The sequence below is a fragment of the Chinchilla lanigera genome, unplaced genomic scaffold, assembly GCF_000276665.1.
Source record: "Chinchilla lanigera isolate Chin_1 unplaced genomic scaffold, ChiLan1.0 scaffold00003, whole genome shotgun sequence".
NCBI lineage: Eukaryota > Metazoa > Chordata > Mammalia > Rodentia > Chinchillidae > Chinchilla > Chinchilla lanigera.
The window spans coordinates 22621970-22640765 of record NW_004955404.1 but is presented as its reverse complement, the minus strand read 5'-3'; positions in this window follow the sequence as shown (position 1 = coordinate 22640765).

The following is an 18796-nucleotide window of genomic DNA, read 5'->3' as shown; positions in this document are numbered from 1 at the left end:
AATTAATGATTATTACTCACATTAAGAATGTTCCTCTGGTTTTACTTATTTTCTGTCTCTTCCAATTCCCAGTACGTATGCATTAACTTATATTCTTTTAAAAATATTTTTCATTTTAAAATGTTGTTAGTTTATACATATTTTAAGAACTTCTTCAAAATAACTTTAAAATTATAATCAATTCTTTAAAATGATTAATAAAATGAAAAGAAAAATATTAAATGACAATAATCTACAACTTAAATTTTGATTTGAAGATATATAGTAAACAAATGGCCAACCATCTATGAATTTTTCAGTTTTGATTTAAATAATCTTTATTAAGTATTATATCCAAATAATTATTCTAAGACTCTACTTACAATGGTAGTTTAGTATGAAACTATTACATATCAAAGTTTCTTACTCCTGAAATATTTCCTCCTGTATCAGTGTTACTACCTCAGTGAATGTTACACTTTTGATATAATTATACCTGACAATATAACGCAAATGTAAGTATCCCAGCACTTTTTGTACATCCCTACCATAGACTTAACTTGCATTTGTGTTAAATTGAAATATCTTTGAAACCCCTGCAGTACCCTTTTTGATTCAAATTCTATCTGCACTTATGTAACAGGAACTTTCTTCTTCAGTCATCAAAAGATATTATCACCATTTATCGCTTTCTTTTTCCCTTGAGTTTTCATGTTTGTGATTTTCCCCTCAAGAATAGTCTGATTCTCCATAGTTCCTCAAAGCATTACATTCCCTCTACCCACCTAGGTTACAGATATCACTTCAGTGATGTTCTCAAAAAAGCCCTTTTCAAATGAAGTTGGGAAATAACTTATTGAGATTGATTTATATAACATTAAGTACATCTTAATCAGTATTTTTATATTCTTGTATTAGTATTTCTTTTATAACTGTATCTTCTCAGGGAAGCTAGGTTAGGATGAACCATGGCTTCCTTTCTCACCTATGAATATTTAGAGCAATGTGCGGGCCTGAATACTTAGTTGGTGTTAAACAAGTATTTAACAAATGAGTAGATTATCACTCCACATGGCTCACACTTATAATCTCCATATTTGGGATGGAAGGGAAAGAGAACCCTAAGTCCCAGACAAGACTGTGAAACTTTGCAAGACTATGTACCAAAAGAAGGAAAAAAAATTAAAATGGCCTGCCTGTGTACCTTAGAAGCAGAACCCTTGTTTCAATCCCGAGTACTACAGGAAAATAAATAAATAAATAAATAAATAAATAAATAAATAAATAATTTCTATTTTCCTATAGTCTTAAAATATATAAAACATATATGAAATAAATTGTACATTTAATACAATGTGGATAAATTGATTTTGGAATTTTTTCTCTGAACTGATAATATACGGATAAGAAGGGGTTCATGTGATTGTTAAGAAGGTCAGGTTTCATCTTTAATGAAATGTAGATTGCAGCCGCAGTTTGGGTTGCTATGGTAATTTCTACATGATGAGATGGGAAAACAGTTGATATGAACATTGAAAATCTTCACAATTAATTCCAACCAGGTTACAGTCTAGTCTCTTCTATGGAGAATATCATGGAAGTATTTCACTGAGCACAAATTTGCTGTGTGTCCTAGTATTATTTCTTACTACACAATATAGTATTATATAAAGGATATCCAAGTGTCTACAGGCCCTTAGAGGAAGGTAGAAACAAAACATCTAGAGAATAGCAGGACAGCTGCACAACAACGTTGGGAAAGGCTGACTACATATTCTTTGTAGGATAGACATTTTTGGCAATGCAATTGTGTAAACAGCAACTGTTTCCCTAATTTTTAAATGAATTTTATTGAATTAATTCTCCTTGTTATAACAATTCTATTGATATGTACTCCTGGCAATTGCTACTAAAATGGTATTCATTGCTTATACAGGAACAATGTACTATGTGATTATAGGCAATTATAATATAGGTAATATGGCAATTCATAATCAATGCAGGTAAATACTTGAATTTAGGTATTGTCTACTTTCCATCAAGAAACAATTGATATGGTTTTAACAACAATAGGTAATAATCCTGAGATGCTTCCAACTCTGCCCATGTGCACCTCAGGGCTATTCCATATTACGTCAGTTCATGTTCATTTGTAAACAATTAAAGATCTAACTTGTAGACTTACACTTCATAACTATCACAGTGTATTTTATGATGCATAAGAACATAAACAAAAGATCATAACCCTGACCACAGCAGTCCTAATAACCCCCTCTACTTTACTATAAAATAAACAGAGTTATTCCTGGATATAGTCTTGTGACCTTTGTTTCTTAGAGAATTTCCTTTGGATATTTGTAGTAATAAATACTTCCTGTGCCATTTTGGGGGTTTTGTTCTGTTTCTCCATTTTTCTTTATTAGTACAGCTTTGCACTACATAATGATTATAACTATTGTGGAGAGTTTATACATGTACATAATGCATCTTAATTCCTTTTGTTCCTCTTCCCTACCAACCCCCTCAGCTCCCTCCAAACTCCTTTACCTCTACATTTTCAAAAGTTCTACTTACACTTTCTTCATCACCTTTTTAAATATACATTTGTCTTAGTCACTTTTCTCATTACTGGAACAAAATACAAAATACTCAACACCCAAAGTTAAAACAGAAAATGTTCACTAAGCTCACAGTTTGTAGAGGTTTCAGTCCATAATTTACTGGGTCCAAAGCAAGGTGCTTTGGCAGAGGGGCATCCCAGAGGAGAAAGATTTCATGGTGGTAGAAGACAGTAAAAGGAACTAAGGGAAGTGAGAGACAAACCTCTCTCTGTCCCTTGTACTTTACCCATTGTACTGAGATTAGGGTGGTGCCAATCCAATCTGGGAACTAATTAAACAATCACCTTTAATCCCAGCACTCTTAATCCAAGCACTGCACCATAAATTAGTTACACACTCTAGATTCAACCACCTCTGAGAAATCCTCATCTAAGACTGTGTGAGGCTTCAGGCGACATCCACATGCAAAACATACCATTCTGCCCCTGTCCTCCCAAAGACTCGTATACATTCCTTCACACAAAAGGCATTAAATTCATCTCTAAGAGTTACTAAAATCCTAACAGTTTCAACATTGCTAAAAAGTCCAAGTCCCAAGCCTCTTCTAAGTTTTAAGGCAAACTTTTAGTTATGATCCTCTGTAGAAATGAAAAGAAAGTTAAACACTTCCAACATTCAGTGGCACAAGATAGACATTTCCATTCCACAACTTTCAAACAAAGAGATACAAAAGAATGAGACCAAAGCAAGACCAAAATCTAGAAGGGTAAACATTAAATCCTGTAGTTCCAGATGAAACATCTGAGGTAATCTATGGCAAGTTGTGACTTGCAAAGTATTTGAATGGCTCTGCCCTATAGGATTTCTTGTGGTTGTAGCTCCTATGGCTTCTCTCTTGGGTCTACTGTGCTTCCTCCTTGTAGTTTTCCTCAGACAATCAACTTGTCTGGCTTATTCAAACTCTGGGGTCTCCATCTTTAGTTTCACACTCACAGTTTCTCACATTGCCTTCTTAGAGGTACACTGTTTGACCTTCCTGGCCTTCTGAAATCTAACTAGAAGCCTTCCTGATCCCAAAACTCGTCCATTCCTCATGCACCTAAAACTAGTGCCACATGGATGATGCCAAGTTCTGCCACTAGGACAGTCTATAACCTTCCTCCTTTTGCACATGGAGGGTTTGAGTGCCTAGATCACTGAGCACTCTGAGTCTAATTCCAAGGAACAAATTCTCTATACTACCACCATTCTGGGACATTGAACTGTGGGGCATTCTTCACAAAGTAATACTTTTGAGTTTTACAATTTTGAGGCTGCAAAGGGTGGAATCTTGTTGCTTCTTGTGATGCCCTCAGGCCATCTTTTCTGTTATTCTGTTTCTTTTCAACAATCAAGATCTGTGCTCTATCTTTGCAGTTCACAGCTTTACTGGACCTTGCTTTCTGGCCAACCTCACAACATCTTAAGTCATTCTGCTTGGCTTCTTGCTCTTGCTTCTCAACATAAATGTGGCTGAAAGCCCACAACAGTAGCTATGCCATTGCTTCAACATTAGACTCCCTTGAAATTTCTTCTGCCATATTAATTAGTATACCACCTTTGATCTCAGTTTCAGGCAGTCTCTAGACATGAACAAAATATAGACTAACTTTCTACCATGCCATAGTATACATTGTCTGGACTCCAACAGCCAGTGTAGTCCATCTTCCCAGCAGAACCCTCCCAAGCCTGATCTTTACCAACAGCAGTGCTATCAGCCTTCTGAGCTCTGATTATACAGTACAGCCTAATGCATCCCAGTTCGACCTTGTCAGCTGGCATCTCCAATTCATTCCAAATTCTTGTCACAAAAAGCCATTCCCAAAGGCTCCTTAACTACATGGTTAGCTTGGGTCGCAGCAAGAACCCCACTGCTGTTACCAAATTCTGTGTCAGTCACTTTTCTCATTGCTGGGAGAAAATACCCATCACTCAAAGTTAAAATTTATTTATCTCACAGTTTATAGAAGTTTCAGTCCAAATCATCTGGGTCCAAGGCAAGGTGGCTTGACAGAGGGGCATTCCTGAGGAGGAATTGTTTATGGCTACAGAAGACAGCAAAAGCAAGCAAAGGAATGGGAAGAGAAGCCTCTTCCTGTGTCTTATATTGTATCCAGTCTACTGGGATTAGGGAAATGTCAATTCAATCAGTGGACTGACCCAGAAATCATTTATCCTTAACCCCAGTATGTTTAATCCAAACATTGCACCACAAATCAATCATATACTCCAGACTTAGCTACCTTCAAAAGTGCCCTATCTAAAATTACATTAGGCTTTAAAGGGGTATATTTAGACGCAAACCATAACACTTCCTTTCCTTCTACCCGTCTTTTTCTACTCCTTTTCTCTTTTACATTTGAAAAAATATTTCCCTACCACCTATTATCTATCTTTTATTTTGCTCTTTATTAATACTTTGAGTTTCTCATTTTGAAATATAAATAATTTCCGAACTACTTGTTGCTTTTATAATCTAGAAATATCTTTTCAAAGACCTGAGAACTACCCCTCTGTAATTTAATCATGTGGAAATAGGATAATGTCTTTCTCCTTAAGTAGTAGCCTTACTTGATAAACAATCACTGACCAACACAAATGACCTACAGACATTGATCAATTCCCTGGTTCCAAGTCTTCAAATATTTTCCATTATCTTTACCCAAACACTTAAAATCTGGTACACTTGTTTTAGCAGAGTTGAGTTCAAGCCCTCTCCTCTAATGTGAAAATCTTTGTTTTAGAAAAACTGTATTTTATTTTCTCATTCTAAATACTTTCTTTACCCAATTTTATGTTTGCAGGATTTTTATGGAAAAAAATAAAACGGGATTTCATAACAAAATAATAGGAGATGAACAATGGTTAATACATTGGGTATTGTTATTTTCAAATAATGACTGGGAGTATAATATATAGGCATAAAAAGTTCTCTAAATCATATTAACACAAACCTTTCTTTTCAAGGAAATAAGAGAAATTAGTAGTATATCTACCTTGTATTCTTTTTTCTGTTTCCTTCCTGCCTTTCTCCTTTCCCCTACTCAAAGCTGTTCTTACATGTTTGACACTCTCTTGTGCAATAGTTTTTAAACACTCTTATGAAAAATTTACACTGTTTCTTCAGAGTGGGGTAGTTCTCTATAGTTATTTTAGACTTTCAGGAAACATGCTTAAACACCTTAAACATGCTTAACACCCTTTAAAAAAATATGTCTTTATGTGTTGGGAAGGTGTTCACTCATGCATTTGTTCAACAGTCCAAAAGCTGTAAACTTAAGGAGTTATTTTAAATTAATGATTATGTTTAATGTTACTCACTTTCTTTCTAAATAGAGCCATTTGAAGTTTGCCTTAATGTAAGAAAGAAAACATGATGATAATTTCATTATTGAGTCACTAATAAAATCAACAGAAAGCATTTAAAATTTTAGAGGTTCTTTTATTAAAAGGTTTTTTTTTAGCTTTTAAATCATACTACAATTTCTACTGCTAGAATGACTGAACTTACCTCTGAGTATAGATAACATTCAGTAATACACAATAATTTCAAATCAAACTATAAATACACTTTGACAGTAAAATGAAATGATTATACCTACTTAATTTTCTTACTTTATTCTAAATAATTAATTTATTATGATGAAATATTGATAAACAGTAGTCCTATGTAACCGTATTATTATAATTTATGTGTGTTTTTGGAAAACATACAGGATATTATGGACATAGTATTTCTGTACTATATGATTTATCTTTGTTTTACTATAGTCTTGAGAGATTCAGTAGCAAATTTTCAAAAGTGCTGGTTGATTTTGAAACAGCATATGAACAGATGCAGAATCAGCATGCATACCGCAAAGACACACCTGTGTCTTTCCTCTTATTGTTTACTTTGTCATATTCATCCTTGTTTGACAAATACAGTTACTTACAACAGTCACTCAGTGACGAGAAAAGCCAGATAAATTGTGCTACCACTCTGACTTTGTTATATTTTCTTCTAATTATGTGATTATCCTGCTGAGGAAAGCACTTGCTGAGGAATGGTCAGTAAATTGCCTATCACTAAAGGTACTCTTTGACTGTGCCTATTCGTGCTCTGCAGGACACAGCATGAGGATCTGAGGTTTTCCTGTGGATGCCATGACTGGCTGTGGAGAAAAATAACCATACTGTTTAAAATGCTATAAGTAGTCTATTTTAAATGAACCTAAAACATTTGTTTTACTTGAACCAATTCAATACATTTAACTTATCTGATTTAAGGCTAATAAAAACACTTCTTGAACAATATATGTTATAAGTAATGGTATTAAGGTATTGAGAAGTAGAAGAACATTTACTGAATGTTTTGAACAAAATATAATTTTTCATCTTATGGAAATAAAATTCAGATCATATATAATGCTATTTAAGTGACCAAACTCCATTAAGAAACTACTTAGACATTGTAAAGTATTAACATTTCAAACGTGTAAATTGTTAACTGCCTGAGATAAAAATGAATGAAAAACAATTTGAATAAAATCAGAGATATAAAATTAAATGTCCTATTATTAGAATGAGGATCATATGTATATATATATTTTTTTTTATGTATATATTTTGTTATGTATATTTTATTTTATATATTTTGTAATATATATTTTGTTATATATGTGTATATTTTGTCTACAGCCTTTATGCTGGTACTAATTTTTATATTTTTCATTTCTAATTTAGAAATAAAATTTCAAAGACTGGGTAAGTCCTGTATCATATCACCAAAAAATAATTTTAAAAAATTGCAGCTATAGTTACACTGGTTGCTGTTGTGCATAACTATCATATGTGACATAGAATGATCAGTGGTACATTATTTGTATTCAGAAAACATTTAGGAATATGTTTACATATTTGAGAATCAAAGCATAAACTGCTAATGTAAAATATTAATTTTTCTGTGAAAACGCCAATATTTGTAGCATGATTTATAAATTGTATGATTTAAAAATATTAGTCTGACCTTTATTTTAGGTGAAATATTTCTTCTTTTTATGTTATAAGCTTTTATAAAATGCCAGGGAATTATTTCAAAAATAGTTTTGGGGTCAAAACAAAAATGATATAGCTGGGAGAATTATGGGAAAAAAAACACAGGGAAACCTATTTTAAGTGAAGGAACCCAACCTACGGAGAAACATCTATCCCATTATGTCCACTAAATCTTGGAAAAGCAACAATATCACATCACTCTGTTCACCTCTTTGTCAAGTACTATACCCCCTTTGCAGGAGGGAAAGATCTCCAAAATGTTTTCATCCATTTAAACTTGTGCACTAAAGCAGCTTTTCTGTTGAACACAGGGGCTGTGACATGTATGGCTTCCTTTCTGCTCCATTCCCATCAGTACATCCAAAGCTGTATCTCAGATCATTTTTTTTTTATTTTAAAAAGAGCAAAAATAAAATAACAAAAACAAAGACATAAATGAAACAAAACAAAAACAATAAAAGTGATACAGAATTCCAAACAAGGTGATAGGAAATTAACAATGGTTGTTGTGTCACATACTATCTTCAGATTGGTTACTCAGATAATCAGATATAGGCATGCAAGACTGATCAAATAAACATTAACTGTTACTTTCAAAAAACCAATAGAAGGGCTGGGGATTTAGCTCAGCGGCACAGTGTCTGCCTGTCAAGCGCAAGGTCATGAGTTCAGTTCCCGCAATCAGAAAACAAACAAACAAAAAACAAACAAACAAAACCAATAGAAATTGGTAGTACAATTATCTCAGCATATATATATATACATATATATGAGCTTAAATAAATATATATACACACACTTATATATATTTCCCCCTCCTTCTTTCTTTCTTTTCTTTTTTCCTTCATCCTGGTTGTTCTTTTCAGCAGTTTCTTTTCCTTTCACAATATCTATTGTACCTTTCAGATTTTATTTATGCCTTCAGGTTCTTACACTAGGGAGAAAATATGATGCTTACAATGTAAGTCTGATTTATTTCACTTACCTCGGATCATTTTTTGACCTCATGATCCACTCGAGAAAGAAAACTGGAGATCAGGATGTACTAATATGGCAAGTTCTGCTCATACAGCTGTAATTTGGTTCCTGATATAGGTCTTTCCACAATTGTGGTCACACATCAAATTGGATGAAAACTGAATCAAATTCAATGATTAGATTCAATGTTGACTTCATGGGGAAATTTGTTACGGTTATTGTCTAATTTGGTTTGTGACCAGAAATGTAGAAAGAATTATGCTCTGTAAGTCAGAGGAGATTTGTAGCCCTGCAAATTAATCGAGAGAAATGGAATCGCTAATATTTTAACAAAGAAAATCAATAAACAGAAAGCCAAGCACTCTCCCCTTAAAAGATTCTTGGTTATATTTACTATACTGTAACAAAATAGTTTTGATAATCACCTTTAAAAGATGAAAGGTTTAAGCCTAGTTCATGCTTTTGCAGTTTTCTGTCCATGATTGATTGGTCCTGGTGCTTTAGGCATGTTTCAAGGCAATACTTCAAGGCTTGAGAGTGTGGTGGAACAAAAGTGCACACCTCATGGCATCTCAGAGTAAAAGTTTCCACTTTCTAATATGTTATATTAATGTAAAAGAACATTAAATTAAAATTTTTTGTAAGGTTTGCTCCTCAGGAAGAACAATAAACAGGGGTCTCAATAACCTTTTTTTTTTTTTTCCACTTTTAGTAGTACTTGTTTGCAGTACATAAAGGTTACATTCATTGCAGGGAATTAGCACATGTACATAATATATTTCAATTATTTTTCCCCTTTTCCTCTACCCCCTTTTCTTTTTCAGCATCAGTTTCACTTAGTTATCCTATGAGACCTGATAAATTTAATTATCATATGCACAGATTGTAGAGCAGTATAATAGGCCAAACAACATATAAACATGTAAGACAATTATAATAGGTCAGGGTACACTTTTAGATATGTTGTCTGCACTGGATTACTCACTCTTTTACTATTATCTGGTTTTATTTCATATATATGTACACGAGAGAGACAGGGAGAGAGAGGGAGAAGGGGAATTTTTCATACAAGAGGAACCACCCAATATTTGACCTGGAGAGTCTTAGTCTACTCACTTAATATTATGGTCTCAAAGTACATCAATTTTCCTAAAAATCACTCAAATTCATCGCTCTTTATGACGATGTAGTATTCTATTGTGTATAAATACCAGATTTTCTTCATCCATTCAACTGATGATGAGCATTGAGGCTGTTTCCAAGATTTAGCTATTAGAAGCTGTGCTGCTATAAACGTGGTAGGAACGCATGCCCATTGTGTGGTGTCTTTAACTCTTTTGAGAAAGTACTTAGAAGGGGAATAGCAAGGTCAAATTGAATTTCTATTTTTATTTATTTATTTATTTTTTGTGGTACCAGGAAGTGAACTCAGGTCCTGTGCTTGCCAGGCAGGCACTTGTACCAATGAGCTTTATCCCTTGACCTATTTGTATTTTTTTGAGGTATAATTTCCATAATAGTTGTATCAATTTACAGTCACTCCAATAATGCACAATTATCCTCTTTAAGGTGATTGAACTCAGCATTGAGATAGATAGCAGCCATTTTTTAAAAATTATATTTTCATTTTTTACACAGCATCTCACTAAGTCATACAGACTGGCCTCAAAGATGAAATTCTCCTCGTTCCGCTTCCTGTGGAACTGGCCTTACAAAAATATAATTTAATGTCCTTTTATAGTAATATGACATATTATCTCATTTCTCATCTCTCAAGTCCTTATTTGATGGAGACCACTATGAAGCAGCCCCAAGCAGGACTTAAATTAATCAATTGACTTTTTATGTTTACTTGTGATTCTATCCAAAACCTAGGCCACATCTCTGGAAGTGGGCAACGAACTCATAGTAAGTGAACCTCTGTGAGTCACTAATCCCTACTAAAACCTTTAACAGCAGATGAAGCCAAAAAGCCTCATAGGATAAAACAAGATCACAGCCATGGACACCTGCACCCCCATCTCAACTAGATAAAGACTATAGCCTTAGGTGTCTCACTTCTGGGTGTATTAATTTAATCCTTATTAAGGATTAATTTAATTCCCTACTTGGAAAAGTCCTTGAGTAATTTTGCTCTGCTTTAATACTCCCCTACCTTCTTCTGATAACCAAATAAATATGGGTCACCTAGAGAAGGTCTTGGTTTTAGCCCCAAGAGGGTCTCAAATTCTGTGAGAGGGCTTGGATGCTCCTGGAGCCATGAAATCACTTCACTTACTTCTTTTTATTTAGCCTTCACCATACACTTGTTTGGGAGATTGCGGATCTATCAGCCCACAATTACTAAGGGATATTATTAACCTGATACTTATTGACAGTGATATATTGTTGTCTTGATCAAATATTAACAATACTTACAAAGAAATTGAAGGGCTAAAAAGTAACACCAAATCAATATGATTTTAGATGCTAAGGATTTCTTTAGAAAACACTAATAAGAAAGAAGTGCATTATTTCTTATTTACACCAAAGAGAAGAGAAACATCATATTTTCTAAGCTTAGAATAATATTTTAACTTGGTCACATAATTAATTTAACTTATATTAAATAAGTAGAGAGCTGTTTCTATTTAATTAAACAATTCAAGCAATATCTTCACTAATTTGAAAATTAATGTAATTTCATTATTTATTATTATGAGAAAATGTGCAGATACAACCTAGCTATAAACATAATTATATTTATTTCTGATTGTAAATATTTAACTCCTCATGTCTCAATTTCTATCTCAAATAGGACTGTCAATGTTCTTCACAGTATTATTGCTCAAACTACTTATGAATTATATATCTGTTTACTATGAATTTGCTTACACAAATATAGATTCATGGTATTAAATTAGTAGCTGGAAGTTAGTGAAGTTCTATTACTTTTTTATCAAATTAGTTTGTTGCACAAATAAATATCATACCAATAAAATTCTATCCACCATTCTTCTTTAAAATATCTATTAAAAGAAGACATTTTATGTCCAGACTTTGAAAAATCCATACATTGTAACTTTATATACACCTACTATCTATCACTGCTACCACAATATGAGGCAGTTCTGCTGTGGTGCTAATCAGATAAAGCTCCTTCTCTGCTACCCATTTCACTTCTGAGTCATTGATAAAGTAGGGACATTGCCTTAGGCTATAAGACATAGTCAAACCAGAAATGACAGATTGTTTCAGTTAATTATTCCTGGTTAGACTGGTAACCCATTTTAAACAGTCCATCAGAATATATCCCCCAAAGGCATTCACAGACACAATAAAATATATAATATATATTTTCTGGTTACATGGCACTGCCTTAAATAGTTTTAATAGAAAAATGTTAAAAATATATTTTTCCAGAACTACTTTAAATGTGTATTTCAAAATTATTTTGGTGCCTTAACAGTTTGACAAATGGTGAAATTAGGCTGTAGAAATAAGACTGTATGATACTACTGATTATTTCTAACTAATGCATATGTGATAAGATTTTATTGATTGAAAACTTTTCCATTTAAAATTAAATATGACAAATGTAAATTTTTGGTTTTCCCAATTATTCTTATGCTTGTCTCCTCTTTTTGTTTAATAGTTATGATCACATATAGTTAAGTTGGAATATTTTTTACTTAAGGAAATATATATCTATGGTTTAATAACAATTAGTATTAATTATTTAAATATTCATATTTTCTTAGCAAATGATACAAATGTACTATTTGTTTCTCTCAGAAAAGTTGTGTCCATTCATACCTGTCTTTATACTGATCCAGAAGGTCAGTCAAAGTGAAATGGGTTATTTTTTGTTGAATATATTTCCTGACTGCAAATAATGATTTTCAATTAAAAAGACATTCATGGAATCAAAATTACGAAAAAATCTTGGTTAAATTTTATGCAACATGTTATTATGACACAATTTATATGGGAAAAGTTTATGTGAAGATGAATTGTATAACTAGTAAAATTTGTAAAATTATAAAAAAATAATTTGCACAAAACTTTTAAGCAAAATATTTCTAAACATGAAAACTTAGAGCAAAAGTTTTAGAGAAAGGAAGTATCAAAAAGTATGTGAACATTACTTCAAAAGTTTTGTAATTTTGTCAGTAGAATAATCTAAGCTCAGGATAGGCAAAATTGGTATGAACAGAAGATGCCATAATGGAATTTTTTTTATTTTAAAAATTAAAAAACTGGCAAAATAACAGTGAGGACAAAATCAAACAACACGAAAACAACAAATATGAAACATGACCTCAAGACAAAATGATAGAAATTAGCAGTGTTTGCTAAATTATATACTGTTATCTTCAACAAAGGTGCTCAGTCCTTCAGAATAAAAATGTAAGGTTGATCAATGAACTATGAAAGGATCATATAAGAACAAAAGTTGGCCACGATCTGCAATCCAGGAAGAGGGACCTCATCAAGAACTGAATGCTCTGGCCCTTTGAACTTGAACTACACAGACTTGAGAACTCTGAGAAATAAATATTTGTTTCTAAACCACCGCATTGTTTCACTAGTGTAAATCTTGAAAGAGTTAATTTAAACTCAGAGGTATGATAGACACTGTGAAATGATAGGAAACCGCTCAAGAGTAAAGGGCAACTGGGATGTGTAAATGAGAAGGGAAAGAAGGAGAAATTTTGTATGTATGTATATACAGGATAGTTAACATGGTTGTTCTTCTGTCTTCTATTTCTATGCTGAAAGAAACTGTCAATGAGTCTTTGGTTGATCAGTATTGCATTTCTGTATCTGTTTTCATAACTTCAAAACTCAGTAAAACCAAAATGTATATTTACCAAGTTATAATTGTTTTGCAGGCACTCTATATCCATACAAACAATTAAGAAAAGGAATCAGTTTTTTCTTTTTTCTGATAACATCAATACCTACAGGTTAAATATTTATTAGAAAAAGTAGGAAATATAATAATTCATAGTGTCACACCATTCATGGTGTACCCTTGAATAATCCAATAAATGTAAGATAATTATCAAATATTACCTCAAACCATTTAAAAAATTTTTACACATTTGGTTTATTAGGCTCCCATGAAGGAAAAGTTTTGCAGGTGCCTTCCTACATATATTAATATATTTTCTGTGGTTATACATATTCAGAGACACCAAAGCAACATATTCTGCAGGATTTAGATCAGAGTGTTCAGCAATCCATGTAATTGACTTCTAAAGCAGGAGAGAAGAAAGCCTGGCTACTGCTTCAGGCAGCAGCAGTCTTGGTGTCATTCACATGGTGGTCCTTTTATGTACATGAAGAATGCAATTGTTGTGAGATCAGGACAGATTGCAACCAGATTTCAGAAGAAGGCCTGGGAGGCCAGGCAGTGTGCCTTGAGGAAAACGTGCAAATCTCTGAAAGTAAAGTTGAACATCCAGAGGTGACCCCAGAAAGTTGGAGAAGCCAGAGGTGTGGACAATCTGAGGTAAGTGACAAGGAATGAGCAAAGCTGGCCAAAGAGAGAAACTGTGAGAGCTACAACCATCAAAAGTGCCATGGGGCAGAGCCATCCAAGACCTTTGGAGTTCATAACTTGTCACAGATTACCTAGAATGTTGGACATGGAAATACGGGATTTAATGATTTCCCTGCTGGATTTTAGTCTTGCTTTGAACCTAAATGTTCCTATCTCCCTCTTTGTAACATTTGGAATGGAAATGTCTACCTTGTGCCACTATGTTTTGAAAAGTGTTTAACTTTTAAGTTTAGGGCTAGGATTAAGATTAGGGTCAGTGCTGGGCATGGTGGTGCATGCCTGTAATCCTAGAACTTCAGATGCTGTGACAGGAAGATCACTACAAGTTTGAGGCCAACCAGGGCTACAAAGTGAGTTCAAAACCAGACTGAAATACACAGTAACACCCTACTTCAATAAATAAATACATAAATAAATAAATAAATAAAGTACACTTTATAACTGCAAGCAGCAGTATTTGGGTATAGATTAGATAAAGGAACTGTAGTGTGGTTGTGCTCTCTTCAGTGTCTGCCTATCTGCAATATTTATTTTCAGAGTGCTTGTATATCAGGCCTCTTTAGTGAAAGACATTGCATTCTAAAAGTGCTATTCAACTCTGTTGAAAAACAAGTTGCGGCAGCTTTGTCTTACTACGATGAACTCTAAATTAGACGTCTAACCATATCACGTATTTGTTCTGTTATTTTAAATTAGGGTTCCAACTAATGTTATTATTAGCATCAGGGTTATGGCTATGGTTAGGGCAAGGGCTTGGGCTAGGGATGGAGCTAGATTTAGGGTTAACAATATGGAAGTTGCAGACTCAGATTTTCCTTGGCCTTCCTTTACCAATAGAAATGAATGGAAAATAGAACATAAATACTATATCTGGTTTTAAAGAATTACAAAATCACCCACATTTTCAGTGGCTAACTTTGAGCTTAATTAATTAAAATTTCTTTCCTTAAACCTCTGTGTGGTTGTTCTTCATAGTTAGAAAACATAAAATAAACTCCAAAATAAATAAATTCATCTCATACCAGAGAAAATTCCATATGCACATACTATAAAACATTTAATTCATTAGTTTTCCATTCAATTTGTTTATTTTTCCAATTAATACAGGGAAGTATTAAGAAAATGGAGTAAAATTTCATCTTTGCCATTCAATTATAAAATCCCTGTCAATTTTAAAATACAGTGGTACCTCAGTTCACAAACAATACAGTCTATGATGCTGGAAAAGATGGCTTCGTCCGTGTTTGTGTGCAAAAGATGGCCACAGTTGTGGTTCGATGCAGAGCTTGCAAGCAAAAGTGAAATTTTGCTAAATGCTTGTGTTTGTGGATCAAATTGTTGATAAGCAAGAATGTTCATGAACCGACCTACCAATGTAGTCTAAAACCACTATTGTAAAAATGAGTCTAATAGACACTACTCACAGATGGAGATACTAGATGATGTCAAATTCTTATAAAAAAAAGACTGTAAAAGCACAAGTTAAAATATTTGCATAACTTTTCTAATGTTTGGTAAAACAGAAAAAAGTAGCATAGAATTACTACTGGTATAAAAGCAGTACTTTTCCTTTAAATATTTTTTACTAAATATCTTCCAAATAAATAAAATATAAATATAAGCTTTAATTTAGAACCACAAGTATCATATGTTCTAAAACAGTAAGATATAGCATTTCCTTGTGGATATTCATTAACAATGCAAAGTAAAAAAATTGGTATTTCTGAGTCATGTAGACATCCTTTTTAGTACAATCACTAATGTTGGTTTGTAAAACTGTAGGTTTATTCCTCTACTAAAATCTTTCATTCAGCATTGTGTAATATGGAACACTCTAGTTTTCTTTGTGGTAATCTTTCATACTTTTAGGGTTTTATAACCTCACAGAATAAAACATTTTCCACGTTGCTGATTTCTTAATACAAATTTTTATGTCTCAATAGCAAATACTTGAAGAAAAAACCCGGGCTTATAATAGACCATTATGGATGGAGCACCTTACCTCAATTTTATATCACCACTTCCAAAATTTAAGGTTAAGATTTCTACCTTAGACATGCAACTAAAGATGTCAGATTTCTGAATAGGTTTGTTTTTATTTGTGTGCTGAGTCTATTCATCATGAGTTTCCTACTGGGAAATTTATAATTTTGTGTTGGAACTTTATATTAAATGAAAAGTTCAAATATTTTATTTTACAAGTTTGCAATTGCTTACGTTACTCAAACTTCTTGTGAAATTCCCATAGAGTGAAATACTTCACATATTAAAACACAGATAAAGATTGAAGTTAATAAATTAAAGATTTTAAATCTAAACCTGAAATATTTAGTCCATTCATAAAGCAGTTCAAGTTCTGTGAATTCATATCTTGTTGCTTAAGCACAGCAGAAGCACTGCTATAATTTCCTATCATAACTTCAAGGGTGAACTAAATAAAGCCATCATTCTACATGTACAAAATAATAATAGAGGGTCAGCACTTTTTATTCTTTATTTTATTTTGATTTTTGTTTTTGTGGCAATGACTTAGTCCTCCTGAGAGTAACCATTTTGCTACTGCACGTGCTACTGGTTTTATTTCCCTTTTTGAAAAGTTATGGTCTAAATAATTAGGTAAAATCCCAAAAGGATTTAGCTCCTCAGGGAACATGTACAGGAGAATAAAGGAGCTTAATTATAATTTGTTCATGACTAGATTATTGTGGTCCACTTATATTTTATTTTACTTCAGTTTACATTAAATAATGGAAAAAACTAAACATAATAAAAATTTCAAAACATAACATATATACTCTGGAGAAATTATCCAATCAACCAATTTAGAAACTTGCACATATACATAACAAGATGTTAAATTCAAATATGTTATGAATTTTTCACATTAATTTATATAGAATATAAAAGGAGCCTCTGTTGCCATTGCCTTCTGTATGTCTCTTCTATGGGGTAATATTCTTTATCCTACTATCCACATGTAAATCAGAACCTCTAGCACCTGGACAGCTGAGAAAACAGTTCATGTCTAGGTCATGGACTTACAACTGCAGACTATGGTATCAGAAAAAGTGTGTTCAAGGCATAGATCTACAGTTTCCAACTACACAATCTTAAGCAAAATCAAATCATGTATCTGTGGTTTATTTTTTGTGCATAAAATTAATATGCAGCCAGGCATGTTGGTACACGCCTATAATCCCAGTACTTGGGAGGCTGAGCAGAAGGATCGTTGCAAGTTCGAGACCAGCTTGGGCTACAAAGTGAGCTCAAGGCCAGCCTGAACCTCATAGCGAAACCCTGTCTAAAAGAGACAAAAAATAAAATAAAATAAAATAAATATTCAAATATCATACTTCTATAGTATGGGTTTAAATGAAGTAATAATTTATTAACACTATTTACAATAGCACTTGTTATAGAATATGCATTTTATACTCATTTTCCCATCATTATTAGCTTTCTCTCATTTATAAGCTTATTACTTCTGGTGAATGAATAAATATTTGAACTATGGCCAAAAAAACTCATTTTTAAACAAATAAATTGTTCACAAAAATTGTCTGTTTCCTAACTTCTGAGACTTTGCTGTTGCTAGAATGTCTATGTATTTTTTCTTTCCAAATATTCAAAGTTATGTTGACAAGATTGTGATTCATATCAATTTTAGTGAAAGTTACTTTAGTTATATATGTATTGTAAATTATAATATGCTCTGAATTAATGTAATTAGTACTTAATTGTGAAATGTTAATAACTTTTCCTTTTTCTTATTTTTGCATATAAATCTAAGGTTTGGAATATCACTAGGCACAAAATAAATTGCCTATAGTGAACCAATAAATTACTACTATAATTAAAAACATATTACTAAAACTTAGCTCTTCTAGGTCTTCTAAAATACAACAATATTTTAAAGAAGAAATAATATACCTAGAGGTTGTTGAATGTGCATCTTGGGAAAATGTCTTTTAAATCAGCAAATAGATTATTTAATTGACAAATTTTTAAAACTAAGTAGAGAGTCTCATTTAGTTGTAATGGCAAAAGTATTGAAGATGTTACCTTAGACTTAGATTAGAATTTTATGAAAATTAAATTAATTTAATTCAATTAAAATTAAAATTATTGTCCTGTAACTTAGATATGAAATATTTCACTGTTTTCATTTGTCTTAAAAACATTTTTAATTTAATTAATTAATATTGTTTTGTTGGATTTAGGATTTACCTTCCTGAAATTGTATATTTGCTACTAGTTTATGTATAATTGTCACAAATACTATTCATTGAAATTCTATTCAGTTTATTAAATATGATCATTTAAATAGCATTGGCTACTTTGAACCTCTTTGCTTGGCTAAATATAATAAAATGCTGTAGCTGAGTTCACTCCATGAACCTATAATAATTTATAAGTAAATTGCAAAACAAAAATTTGACACTTATATCAAGTTTAGAACAATACTTTTTATAGTAGTAGTGAAAGATCTATTACTCTACCAATTACAGTCAAGAAATTTTATCCTAAGAAGCTTTAAAATGGTAAAAGTTGTATGCACAAAGATGCTAATAATTATAGTACCAAAATAAAGAAACACTGCAAGAATATCTTTATTAAGTAAATATGAAATTCATACAATATTCTATAGTATTTT